Genomic DNA, 14,082 nt, shown 5'->3' with positions numbered 1-14,082 from the left:
CTGTTGTGTGTTTTGCTTTTGGAAAGTGGAGAGAAATTTAACTAAGTAAAAGTATCGTTATTACTTGACAAACTAACGGTCACACAGGTTTTAAAGTTTAGAGTGAAAGAAAAATAGCAGTTGGATCAATCAGGCACCACACACACACATGCACACACGCACACACACATGCACGCACACACACATGCGCACACACATGCGCGCGTGTGCACACACACACGCACACCCATGGTGATATATAGTGTTCTGTTTCTCTGTGTGAAGGTGAGTGGCTCACTGTTACAATGTTTGAGGAGACAGAACCCCAAGTGTGCTCAGCCCTGGGCAGGAGGAGAATGTGTCACTTTAAGTCCTTTCCTCTTTAGCTGAGTCATGGTACAACCACGATGGTCTCCAAAAAAAGTGTCTCCAGCCCTCCACAACCAGGGAAAAGGTCACCAATAACACAGAGCTCAAGCAGTTGGGGAAGTGGGTGAAAGGGAGAATAAAATGTCCACAATATAACTGAACTCTCTTCGCACGTTCATCTAAGTTGAAAACTTTTATCCCAAGACAAACTTTCCCCTGCATTGAGCTGTGTTGAATACAGCTGCATTCAGTGAAGCTAAATCTGCCATTTCTGCCATTCGTGAAGATGAATATCAATACATTAAACTCTACACTCTTTTATTTTATAAGAATTTAGAATTCAGAATATCTTCACTCAGTGTGTGCCCAACTCTAAAGCTATGAGGAATAATATCTGCTCTGATAGATCCCTGGTATAGTATTAAGCAAGAATAATGACACAAATTATAGGAGACTCATTCTGTTCTCTGTATTAACAAAATACAGTACTCTTCAGTGTTAATATATGACCCTTAAAAAATACATAACTGACACTGATTGACTCCTGCTACTTGCCAAACATTATGTTAAGTGTTTTATGCCGATAGTTGTATTTAATTCTCACAACTCCATTATGTTGGTGCAATTTTACATTTGGGGACACTGAGATTTAGAGCAGTTAAGTACCTGCCCCGAGGCCCATAAACAGTAGGCAACGAAGCTGAAATTCAAACCAAAAGTAGTACAACAACAGAGACTGTGCTCTACTCACTCTAATTTGACTCACATCCCAGCACACAGATCTACAGGACACACATCCTAACATAATTTAAAATGTGTATAAGAAACTGTAATTTAGTTATGTGTACAGTTTTGGCAGAAATTAACGAATAAAATACTGTGTGTCTCAAATTCTGGATCACTTCAAACTGGAATTCCCCCAATGATATCACAAAAGAGCCTCTGATGACCCCCAAAGAATCACACACTGGAAGTTTCCACAAATGCCAACTCACTCTTTGGAGTTGAGTGAGTAAAGATAGATTGAGTGGTAGTGACTTCGATGAAACTAATCGATGGCTTTTATTCTTCGGGTAGCTAAAATTCATTTCCCCCAGTATCAAAGAAATATTTTCACAGCAATGACTTAACAACTTAAATGGAAATATTGAATACACTTTTTTCTTTAAAAGAAAACTGCATATCCTCAGCTTCTTAATCTCAAGCCATAGTCATGCTAGCAGTGGGGCTGTTTTCTGAGCCACTGGCCTACCCACCTTGTGCTTTCCTTGTCTTTAATTTAATTGCCTTCCTTGTCTTTAACAAATGTCTCTGCTGTCATTTGTTTCCTATTGTGTTGCATCTGGTGCTTTTACTCAGTAAACAAAACTAGAATGTGTTCTGTGATGTTGTTTTAGTTGAGCACAAAATTCAATACATTATCAAGAGAAATGAAACTGAAAGGAGCAAGTCAAGATCGCAGACCTGCGTTTTCTTCTGGGGCCACAATTGCTGATAAATGATGCAATAATGCCCTCGACAATCTATTCCAGCTACCTTTTGATCTGAAGATCTATGGAAATGGAGTAGTTAGGGGAGGTGGTAGGGTAGCAGTAAAACACTTTCAATTGTTATTAGAATAATTTTGCATCCGCAAGCTGGCAAACGCTTTACATTGCTCATTTTATGGTGCTCCTAAAGAAAATCCTTGAAAAAAGGAGAAGAAAAAAGAGGTCTGACTAATGGAACAAAAGCTACATCACAGTCTAGTTCTGTCATGTTTTCTCATCCTTAGTAAGACGATGGTTCAATTTTGAATAAAGATTAATTACTTGAATGTGGTTAAAGCATAGTCTAGCCAAATTAATTTTTAAAATGAGAGTCCAGCTATTTTTATCTTATTCTTCACATCCCAGGTGATTTCAATCAGTAAATTTCATAGCAGTGAATATTTTTAAAAAGTATGCTTGGCCATTGGCTTTTACCCATTCGGCATCTCTCTGAATTAAAGTATTAATATTGGGAAACATAACGAGTCTCTCAGAGTGACCTTGCTGACCTATTTTTGACAACATGATTTCGGCTCCCTCATGGCTTGCGATGATAGGTGCTGGTAACATTATCCTTTATGACTAATTTAATTGAAGCAAGTTAGACTTTTAAAAACTAGTTGTGTATGTTAGCTTGACTAGCTTGCTACGCCCTATTTGGTGCTTGGAAAACCAGGCACTGGGTGAATGCTTTTCAATTGCGTCTGTAACTTAGTTTTTCCCTCCTACTGACATAAATGATCCATCTTAATCCTCCCATTCTAGCTGCATATTGTTTTCCAAAACTAAAACTATATGCCCCAAAACCTTTGCCTTCTATCATGTGGCAGATGACATCTTCCACTGACAGTGAATAATAAATTTACACTCAACCCACATGGGGAACCTGAACACATAAGCTCCCCACATGCAGAACTATTTCCAAGTGACATTCCCTTCTCTCTTTCCCTTCTACTTCAGTGATGCAGAATAACCATCATATAACAATTAACAATCCTCCTTTAGGGGGATGCTGAATGGAAAGAAAAGAACAGGAGAAGGGCACCTCAATCCAGGTAACGTATTAACAAAAACCCCAGAGCAAACCACAGTCCTTAACAGACACCCTGATAAGGCTCCCAGGACACAGTACTGAGGAAGAGCAAATTCTCCAGTGGGACACATCTCACACGCCAGTGGCTCCTGGTTCTCCCAGCCACATGATCTGTGCCAAAATTCAGATTTAACACAGTGTCCTCTTTAGTCCCAATGTAATTCTATTTCTAGTTTTGCCAGCCTTAGTTCTGCAAAGCATCAGTATTCTCTTACCAAAAAAAAGTATTAGCTGAAATTCTGGGCCATCTATCACTTATACCCTTTGGTTAAGGACTACTCCCAGTAAGGTATTTTCTGTTGAAGATGCCCACAGCAGTATCCACCCAGGAACCTTGAAATGGAAGCAGAAATGATTGCATGGGTAACTTACCAGCTCCTGAGGTCTGAATGGCTGCAGCAGCCCCACTCCTTTACCTGATCCCTGCTCTCTCTGTCTCTCTCCCTCTCTCTCTCCCTCTTTCTCTTGTGTACAGATTGCAGGGAACTTAAAGAACTCGCAGGGACAGTGTTTCGAATGACTTAAGAAAGAGAACAGGAACAATACTTCGTTCTCTTTTTCTCAGATGAGTACCTTCGGGAAGAAGGAAGGAAGGGAGGGGAGAGGGAGGAAGTCAACAACCCTTTGCTTTCCTGAAAAAAAATAAGGAAACAGAAGATAGACATCTCATTTTCTCTTAAACAAAATGTTGGAAGGGGCAAAAAAAAAAAAAAAAAGAAATCTTTGAAAAAAGGAATTCCTCAAATATGCTCTCTGCCCTGGGAGCTTTAAAGAGATGAAACGCCTTAGTGGCCTGTCCTGTCCAAACAAACGGTGTTCCAGACAGGCAGGCTCTCCTGAGCCTGCAGCCTCTGGTATCTGGTTTGCAGAACTGACACAGCCGAAAGGGAACAAATCATGTCATGTCGACTTACAGCAAGGGAGAGCTTGGCCTGTTGTGCTAACCGAGGTAAACCTGCAGCCTGTAAGACAGTGTCGGGGCTGGGCAGCCAGGACTCCTGGCTTTTCCTAGGCCCTTTGAAACACCAGCATTGCTGCAATTCCTCGCTGACTCTAGATCCTTAGAGTTTTTCCAGGATCAAATAGCAGATGTATGCCCACCGAACTTTATACAGTGGACCCAATCCAGCTTCCATCACTGATGGATGAAAAAGGAAAAGAAGCAACTAACCACAACTGCTGCCGGCCATGGTTATCTCAGATCTGTTGTTTATATTATTCTATCCTCTGCATTCCTAAGGCGTCTTGGATTTAATCACCTCTGGAAAACTGGAAGGAGATTTCTCATTTGTTTTCAAAATACTGCGAAGCAGCATAGGGTTTAGATAAATCAGCCACGCTGTTCGAAAAAAGATAGGGGAGGCAGGAGCAGTTAAAATGGAGGGAGTACCCTTTATCAAGGTAGAAGACTTGGGGCTTCAGCAGGCAGGCATGAGCTTGCTTAGGCTAGTTGCACTTAGGAATAAGCTTGGTTTTAACTTCTCTGATTTGTGTTATGTCTCTTGTGTCCCTTATTCATCTGGTTAGGACCATTTTCACTGTGAACAGGAACCAGCAGTTATGTAGACCTTTGTGGCAGCAAAAGAAAAACCAGCTTTACACTACTTCCTCATTTCACCCAACTGTGAAAAAAATGGGGTGGACAGATACACCTGATTGCAAAGAGTCATGAAAGTGAGTTCAGGGGAAGAATGATTCTGATTCAGTGACCCTGTAAGATTTTGATTGAGTCCTTATTGGCCTATAGGATTATGTTTTTATTCTGACAGATATTTTTCTATCATCTATCTGTCTATCTATCTATCTATCTATCTATCTATCTATCTATCTATCTATCATCTATCTATCTAATCTATCCATATATCTATCTATCTCCCTGTCTATCTAGTTATCTGAATATGTGTGCATGTATCAGAGAGAGACATGAAGATTTTGTTACTCGGTAGGTGTGCACAAGCCAGAGCAGAGTCCCATTCCTTGCATCCGCCACAGCACCAACACTGGCACAACCCATGGCACTGAGTTCTGGCCTGGGTGACCCGGCCTCACCAACAGTGGGGAACACGGATGACCAGAGACAGTCTCTATGGTTTGCTTAGAGCCACACGCCAACACGTTCCTGTCTCCTGATCCCGGCTCTCGGGCTCTTTGCCCTCTGCTGGCCTTCCTCTACATCCTGCCTTTGTAGAAATGGGAAGGGAAATGAAAATGAAAATCTGAGAAAGCCAGGGAAGGGCATGAGGGAATGGAGCAGGAAGGCCTAGGAATGGAGTCTTTTAAAGGGGGAGAAACACTGGGGCAAACCTTTGAGTAACCGGAGGTGAAACAAGCAGGCAGCTGAAATTCACAATAAAAAAGCAGACGTCCTTGGGAGTGAGGTGGGGTGAGGAGAAGCAATAGGGAGGGGGCAAGGTGTGCGGGGCATCAGCAGCAGAGGAAAGGAGGGACCCAAGGAACAAGACGCTCATGGTACCAACTCCTCACAAGCAGGAAACCGCCTCTGATCACTTGAAGAATCCATTGCAGCTGCACACAGGCCTTCCCATATTTTTACTCCTCTTTGCACCCTCAAGGCAAGGCCAGGGCTGAGCCCCAGGAGTCCAGGCAGAATCCAAAGGATTTCCCTTTTAAGTCTGCAGAATGTGGGGACTGTCACGTTGAGGCCGTGTTGTTGTCTCCAGGCCAGCTGACCCGCCCAGACAGCCTGGATGGGGACATGTGCCATTTCAGGCTGCACGGCTTTGACTGAATGAGGCAGCATCCAGTCGGGATCTGACATCATCCCCGCAGCCAGCCAGGGGACTCTCAAGGCTGCCTTGTGCCAAGCTGCTCCATGCTCACACCGCGTTGCAACCCTGCCTGTGAAATTCACAGAAAAGGCTTTTCCCTCTTTCCTTGTGCTGCCAGTCACCTGAACAGTCACCCTCTAAAACTTGTGAAACCACCCGCTGGGTGTCAGGAGCAGAAATTCCTAACCCTCCCATTAGGTTTGGCAGGACAGATTTCTGATCAGTCCACTGGAGCTCTAACTCTGTCCTGGCCTGTCTGGATCCTGACTAAAAGTGAAGGATCCAACTGAGACGCATGAGCAGGAATGGCATATGGCCTTGGCTCTCACCCCTCAGGAAAGCCCCATGTTGCACAGCGTATCATAGAGATCACTTGAGTAGAGAGAGGAGCTGCCCACCCCTGGGACGAGATAGGAGGACAGGAGAGAAACCTAGGTGAGGACAGTGCTGTGACCCTAACCCTCAGAACCAGCACCACAGGAATAGGTGCTCTACTCAAAATGGCGTCCTGCCTCTGAAGCGTCCTAATTTGTATGGCACCAGCTTCCAATGACACAGACTCTGGGGTTATCTGTTGACTCCCAGACTAACTTGACTTCAGGTCATGGAGGTAGCAGCGTAGGAGAAAATGGAGAAAGGTTTGGAATAGAACATATTCTTCAGAAAAGTACACAAAACGTAAGTGTACCGGTCAGGGAACTTCACAAAAGGAACATATCTGAGTAGCCAGCCCTCAGATTAAGAAAGAGGACAGAGGCCCCCCAAGCCCCTCCTGTCACTACCTCCTCTCAGGTGCCCTGACTTCCAGCACCTGACATGGATGCACATTACCTGGTTTTGAATTTACATGAAAATGGCATTGGCTTGCACTTCATTTGGTTTCTTTGCCTCGATAGTATATTCATGGGATTCGTCCCTATTGTTGAGTGTAGCTGTGGCTCATTCGCTCTCATTGCTGGATAGGGTTTCATTCTGTGAATATATCACCATTTAGATGTCTGTTCTACTTAAGACAGACATTGGATTGTTTCTAGTTTGGAGCCATTACAAATGGGCTGCCAGGAATATTCCTGTCCCTGCCAGATGTCTTTTTAGAAGCCTGATGCAGGACTCATCTCTCTCCAGGAAGATTGGCCACTCCAGTGACTCAGTCTTTCTGTTTGGTATCCTTTGGCACTCACTTCCTCTCAAAGGGGATGCATAGCATAGATTTAAAAAAAGAAATCAAATGACTTTGATTTGAGGACACGGCCATGCCTTTGGAGACACTGGCAGAGTTCCTGAGGCGCTTGGGCACTGGTTAGGAGCCACTGTTCTCACTTCCTGCAGCAACCTGGAGATGCTAGTTCCTGCTGCTCTGAGTCATGCTCCAGCGGCTCCCCATCTCCACTACAGATTCGATGGAAAATGTGTCTCTCCTCCCCGCTCTGGGCTTCTCACGAACATGCTGAGTTTTGTTATATGAAAGTGCAGGAGGGATGGCGCAGTCCCCGGCCTGAAACTGCTTTGAAACTTCCTTAGTTTCTTTGATTTATTGTCTTCAACTTGCCAAACCCCCAAAGCCTCCAAGTTCCAACTCTCAAAAATGTGAGAATGTTCATTTCTTTTTTCCTTTTAAGTTTTTTTTTCAGCATGAAAAGATAATATGAAGGATTCATTTAGACAAGTTATTGAAGAAAGTCTATTTTATGCATCCAGTTTTTTCATATGACAAGTGGGGATAAGAACACATCTATTTTGTACAGTATTTGGAGTAAATAAGAATAGGTTAACATCTTTCACATACTTACCATGTGCCAGACACTTCTAAACACTTCACACATCAAACCAACTTAGTCATCACAACAGTCCTATGAAGTAGGTGCTATTATCGTCCACCATCCCCCTGCCCTTTTTACAGATGAAGGAACTGAGTAATGGAGACATCATACTACCTCCTTGATACCACACAAATAGTAAGATTTCAATCCCAGGAAATTCTGGCTCGGAGCCCTAATTTTTAACCACAAAGCTAACATACCTTGCTCTCTAAACTAGCACTGCATGTCGCATAGTAAAAACTAATGACTGCTCCCTAAAATTGGAGAACCACAGGTTTATAATAGACACAAAGATTCATTGGGCAACCCTTTAATAAGCATGTCTTATGGACCAGGAAGCCCCATGCTAGGTGTGGTTAACGTGCTTCTGGATTTTATTGCCTCGTAGAGGAGAGATAAATAAATCAAACAAACCATACCTGAATACCTAAACAGTTACCACGGCGGTCAGTGCTCTGAAGATTAAGTCTGGGAGTTACAAGAGCATATAGCAGGGGACCAAATCTGGGCAAGAAGGTCAGGAGGCTCTTCCTGAAAATGGCATGTCAGCTGAGACCTCAAGAATGAGCATGAGTCAGGGAAGATGGTGAGGAGCAGCTCATGCAAGGGCCAGTCAGACAGGTCTGGGTTCAGATTGTGACCTTGATCCTGAGAAGGGTGGGAAATCATTAAAGATTTTACTAAGGGTATAGAATGATCAGGTTTGCATTTCAGAAAGACTATTTTTGGTCACTGTGCAAAGAATGAAGGAGGACAAGAGTGGGAGCAGATGAGCAGCTGTAAAAATCTAGGCTAAGTTCAATCCTGCCAATAGGGCCTATCAAGAGACATAGGTGGGCATGTTGTAACCACCCAGTGGGTTCACTTTGCTTGCTGCCTAGACAGAGCCCATTTATCAAGACAGGGGAATTGCAGTGGAGAAAGAGTAATTCACACAGAGCTGGCTGTGAGGGAGACTGGAGATTTTTTATTACTCAAATCGGTCTTGCCAAGCATTTGGGGATTGGAATTTTAAAAGATAATTTGGCGGGTAGGGGCTTGGGAAGTGGGGAGTGCTGATTGGTCAGGTTGGAGATGGAATCACAGGGGGTGGAAGTCAGGTTTTCTTGCTGTCTTCTGTTCCTGGGTGGGATGGCAGAACTGGTTGAGCCAGATTACCAGTCTAGGTGGTGTCAGCTGATCCACCCCGTGCAGGGTCTGCAAACTATCTCAAACACTGATCTTAGGTTGTACAGCAGTGATGTTATCCCCAGAAGCAATTTGGGGAGGCTCAGTCTCTTGGAGCCAGAGGCTACATGACCCATAAACTGTAATTTCTAATCTTATAGCTAATTTGTTAGTCCTGCAAAGGTAGACTGGTTCCCAGGCAAGAAGGGGGTCTTTTCCAGAAAGGGCTATTGTCAATTTTGTTTCAGAGTCAAACCATGAACTGAATTCCTTCCCAAAGTTAGTTCAGCCTATGCCCAGAAATGAACAAGGACAGCTTAAAGGTTAGAAGCAAGACGGAGTCAATTAGGTCTGATTTCTTTCACTGTCATGATTTCCTCAGTTATAATTTTTGCAAAGGCGGTTTCAATGTCAGTGCCTGGAGAGGTCATAGGACAACCAAGTTTGAGAGCTGTGCTCAGATGTTGTATGACAAGAGTCTATTGGAGAATTAATATAGGCAATGCCTGGCCTAAGAATAACTGGCTTATGAAAGCTTCCTACTTTCAAACAGCAACATCTACCATTGCCCTGCCATCCCCAATTTCCAGAGCCTCCAAAGCTGAGTGCCTACCCTCCTTTATTCCACCCCAGCCTCCTGTCTGTTTGCCTTGCCTTGCTGTCATTGTCCCATGTCTAAATTTCTCAATACTCACCCAACAGAGAGCTCCTTTTCCTTTAACACACACCCAGTGCTGTTACCAAAAAGCTAGTGGCATCCTCCAAGCTAGCCCAGGAGTGGTAAGTGGGAGGGATGGAGTAGAACTCAGTGTTTGAACTACTAGCATTGGAGAAAATGTACCCCAGGCGTTCCATGTAGAACCCAGGCTGAAATTTCTAAGAAAACTGTTACACTTGGTAGATTGCTGGTGTTATAACAGAGTTCCAGCACATATGGTTTTAAGAACTAGTCTGGGGATATAGGAAAGAAACGCTCAGTTTTTCCTGCCATGCTTTCACAACACAGAACACTTCTGACACCAGATGTATGGGAGTTTTCCCCACACACCTAGGAATCAACCAATTCTTCAGTAGACACCAGTAGGATGTCCTAATTCAATTCAGTGTCCACACTATCTACCTAGAGACAGTATCAGATCCCACAGGTTGAGGATTCAGTCCTATGATACTTTCCTCCACTTCAGATGCCAATCAAAAGCCCCAGGTTGTTTCACCTGTACTTCTGACTAATCAGCTATAAATCAGTATGCCCATGACCCCCTCCTCAGGTTCAATTAATTTGCTAGAGTAGCTCACAGAACTCAGGTTACTTACATTTACTAGTTTATTATTAAGGATATTACAAAGGATACCAATGAACACCAGATGAAGAGTTGGATAGGGCAAAATATGGAAGAAGGAGGGCGAAACTTCCATGTCCTCTCTGGGCATGCCATCCAGAAGCTCTCAAACCCAGTCCTTTTGGGTTTTTATGAAAGTTTCATTATATTGGCATGATTGGGTAAGTCATTGGCCATTGATATCAATTTAACCTTCAGCCCCTCTCCCTTTCCTGGAGGTAGGGGGGTGAGGCTGAGAGTCCCAATTCTGTAATTACAACTTGGTCTTTCCCGTGACCAGCCCCCATTCCGAAGCTACCTTGGGCTGCCGGCCACCAGTCAACTCACTAGCATACCAAAAGACACATCATTTTGAAGATTCCAAGGATTTTAGGAGTTGTATGCCAGGAAATGAGGACCAAGGCAAAATATATATTTCACCATATCACAACTGGCTTGCGGACTTAACCACCAAGGAACATGCAGTCTGAGCTCCAAATATCTGGTATGAGCAAACAAACATTTTTAAGTTGGGGAATGGCTGTAGTCATACTACAAGTAAAACAAGTCCTCCTTGTTTACTCTTTTTTTTTTTGAGACAGAGTCTCGCTCTGTTGCCCAAGCTGGAGTGCAATGGCACAGTCTCAGCTCACTGCAACCTCTGCCTCCCAGGTTCAAGTGATCCTCCTGCCTCAGCCACCACTAGTAGCTGGGATTACAGGCACGTGCCACCATGCACAGCTAATTTTTGTGTTTTTAGTAGAGACAGGGTTTCATCATGTTGGCCAGGCTGGTCTCGAACTCCTGACCTCAGATAATCTGCCTGCCTCAGCCTCCCAAAGAGCTGGGATTACAGGCATGACCTTGTTTATTCTCTCTTGGATTGCTTGCTTTGGGGGTAAATTAGCAGCCCTGTCATGAGGATACCCAGGTAACCCATGGAGAGATCCACATGGAGAGAAACGGAGGGCTCCTACTAACAGCCTTTTGAGTGCACTGTCAACTGTGGGTTTATTATTAGGCTAATCATTCTCCAGTATTCATTTCCGTAATTTAGTAAAGCTCACCTTTTCACAGTCTCCTCCAGAGAGGTTGTAAAGGCCTTTTCCTCTGCTTGTAGGCTCTCTTCAAGCATTCTAAATGCTTATTTATGTGTCTGTGGCACACCAGGGACAGGAAATAACTTTCTTTATTTTTATACATTAAATTAAATATGATTAGAGCTCCCCTCCTTGACAAAGTTGGCTAACAGTTCTATATCATTATTTTTAATGGATCCCACATGGATCCTTCCTTAGGTTGTCCCAGACCTAGGGCTCAGGCAGTCTCAGGAAGACAGCACCGAGCCTTGATCCACGCTGGGTCATTCATGGGCCTCTCAAGGGGGCTGGTTCCCCTGGTGACTCTACACACTCAGTGTCAAGTTCCATCCCAAGAATGTCTGCCAAATCTATTTGACTATTGCCTCACGCCCAGATCGCCACAGTTGCCCCTGTCATCTCTACAGTCCTATGCAGGTGTAATGCAAGGTTGCTGCCACTATAAGAAAACCCACAACATGTCTCATTTCCCAATCTTCTGGGATTCAACTCACACCAGGGGTCAGGCTTCTTTCTTCAATTCCATTGCCATGTCTTCCAGTCTCATTAAATCTAGATCAGTATTTAGCTCTAAACTCAACTATTTAAATCATCCAAGTAGGTAACACACATGTGTTAAGTAAGTGTGCCATGTTTAATACAGAGGATTTGGTGGGGAGTATGGCAAATTGAAGAGTCTGTGTTCAATATAAAGTGTTTTGTGAGCACGTAGGCCTAGTGTGACCATATTTTTTTTAAAAAGTAAGAAAAAAATCTGAATACGTATGTGGAATCTACAATTTAAAAATTTTAGAATTGGGCCAGACATGGTGGCTCAGGCTTGTAATCCCAACACTTTGGGCAGCCAAGACCATAGAATTGCTTGAGGCCAGGAGTTTGAAACCAGCCTGGTCAACATAGCAAGACCCGTCTCTACAGGAGAAAAATAAGAAAATTAATTTAATTTTTTTTTTTTTTTAGATGGAGTCTCACTCTGTCACCCAGGCTGGAGTGCAGTGGCCCAATCTTGGCTCACTGCAAGCTCCGCCTCCCAGGTTCACGCCATTCTCCTGCCTCAGCCTCCCCAGTAGCTGGGACTACAGCTGCCCACTGCCACACCCGGCGAATTTTTTGTATTTTTAGTAGAGACGGGGTTTCACCATGTTAGCCAGGATGGTCTCGATCTCCTGACCTCATGATCCACCTGCCTTGGCCTCCCAAAGTGCTGGGATTACAGGCATGAGCCACTGCGCCTGGCCAAAAAATAAGAAAATTAGCTGGGCAGAGTGGTGCACGCCTGTGGTCCCAGCTACTTGGGAGGCTGAGGTGAGAGGATTGCTTGAGCCTGGGAGGTCAAGGATGCAGTGAGCAGTGATAACCCCGCTGCACTCAAGCCTTGGCAACAGAGCAAGACCCTCTCAAAATAAAATAAAATAAAATAACTTAAGAAAAAAATAAATTATATGTGTGAAGGGGACCTAGTGTTAGGGTTTTAAAATACGTCCCCAAATTCTTTGATGTTCCTTTCTTTGAGAGATGACATCTAATTACCTATCCTTTCAGTGTGAGTTGGACATAAAAGCAGGATAAGGCAGAAGTGACAGTAAGGGACTTAGAAGAGATAGTCACTGAAGGCATTGGGGTTCCCTCCTTTTTTACACTTTCTTGGATTGCTTGCTTTGGGGGGAAATTAGCAGCCATGTCATGAGGATACCCAAGTAATCTATGGAGAGGGCCACACGGAGAGAAACTGAGGCTCCCACTAACAGCCTTTTGAGTGCACTGTCTTGGCAATGGATCCAGCATCCAGCCCAGTCACACTTTTAGACCATGGCAGCCCCTGCCACACTGAATGCAACCTCATCAGAGATCCTCAGCCAAACCACTCAGATAAGCTGTTTCTGAATTCCTGCCCTATAGAAACTATAAGATAATAAACATTTATTTTAAAACCAGCAAGTGTTGGTATAATTTGTTATGTAACAAAAGATAAGTGATATACTCAGCAGCTGAGAGGCTGCTAGTTTACAATTTTGGCTCTAACTTTTCAAACCAAATATCCCAGGTGGGAATATTCACAGGTGGGTGGCTCTCAAAGTTTGACTCTGAAACTAACTAAGGCTGTTAACTGCTGCATCCACCTTCACCACACCACCAACCAAGGGGGTCTGCTGTAAAATAGTCACATATTTTTTCACCACCCTATATCATATATGAGATAACAAAAAAGTGAATGTATTAGTGTCCCTTTGTAGACTACAAGCCACAGGAGTTTAACTCACCAACTACACGTATTAGTGTCCCTTTGTAGACTACAAGCCACAGGAGTTTAACTCACCAACTATGCCATCGACTTGTTTATTTCTTTCCCACATTTGTTAGTGAGTGGAGGTGATGCTGTCTAGGCAAGTTTTCTTTTTAGGTGTCTTTTCTTCATAGATTTTACATTACCATGGGTTAGAAGATCAGCAGCTAATTTGCTTTAGATGGTGACTATACCTAGTGTTGCAAGTCCTTAATGAATGCCAGTTAATACTCTGAAGGCTAGATGTTGAAAAGATGTTATTTTGTTTAAAGGAGAAAAAAAATCAACAGAACTCTTTCACCAAAAAATAATCCTCCTTGGAAACAAATTCAAACAACAGAATGTAAGCTTCATGGGAATCAGACTTTGCTGGGTCACTGCTGTATTCCGGTGTCTGGAAGACACTTGGCATGTGAAATTTGTTCAACAAGCAACTTTGAATGAATGAATATGTGAGTAAATGAGACCAAAGAGAAGAGGCTTCACTTGGAGGAGGAGGATGTTTCTGTCCATGGGGCATTCGCCTTGCCCCACCCCTTCACCCATCTCGCTCTCAAAATGTCATCATCAATGAGACACATTTGAGGTAGGCTAAGACTTCTTAAGAAATCTGGTTTGAAATCCAAAGAGTGG

General features: G+C 43.6%; 1 protein-coding gene across 1 annotated transcript in view; it reads right to left on the bottom strand.

Annotated features, from left to right (window-relative positions):
- Positions 1 to 3,502, bottom strand: part of ZNF366 (zinc finger protein 366) — a 67,088-nt gene extending 63,586 nt beyond the window's left edge. Inside the window, exon 1 of the mRNA XM_526899.6 lies at positions 3,343 to 3,502. The gene's annotated coding sequence lies outside the window, so the exon portion shown is untranslated. The remainder of the gene's footprint in view (positions 1 to 3,342) is intronic.
- Positions 3,503 to 14,082: the final 10,580 nt, after the last annotated feature.

This window comes from Pan troglodytes, chromosome 4 (assembly GCF_028858775.2).
Source record: "Pan troglodytes isolate AG18354 chromosome 4, NHGRI_mPanTro3-v2.0_pri, whole genome shotgun sequence".
NCBI lineage: Eukaryota > Metazoa > Chordata > Mammalia > Primates > Hominidae > Pan > Pan troglodytes.
This window is presented reverse-complemented; position numbering and strand designations above follow the sequence as displayed.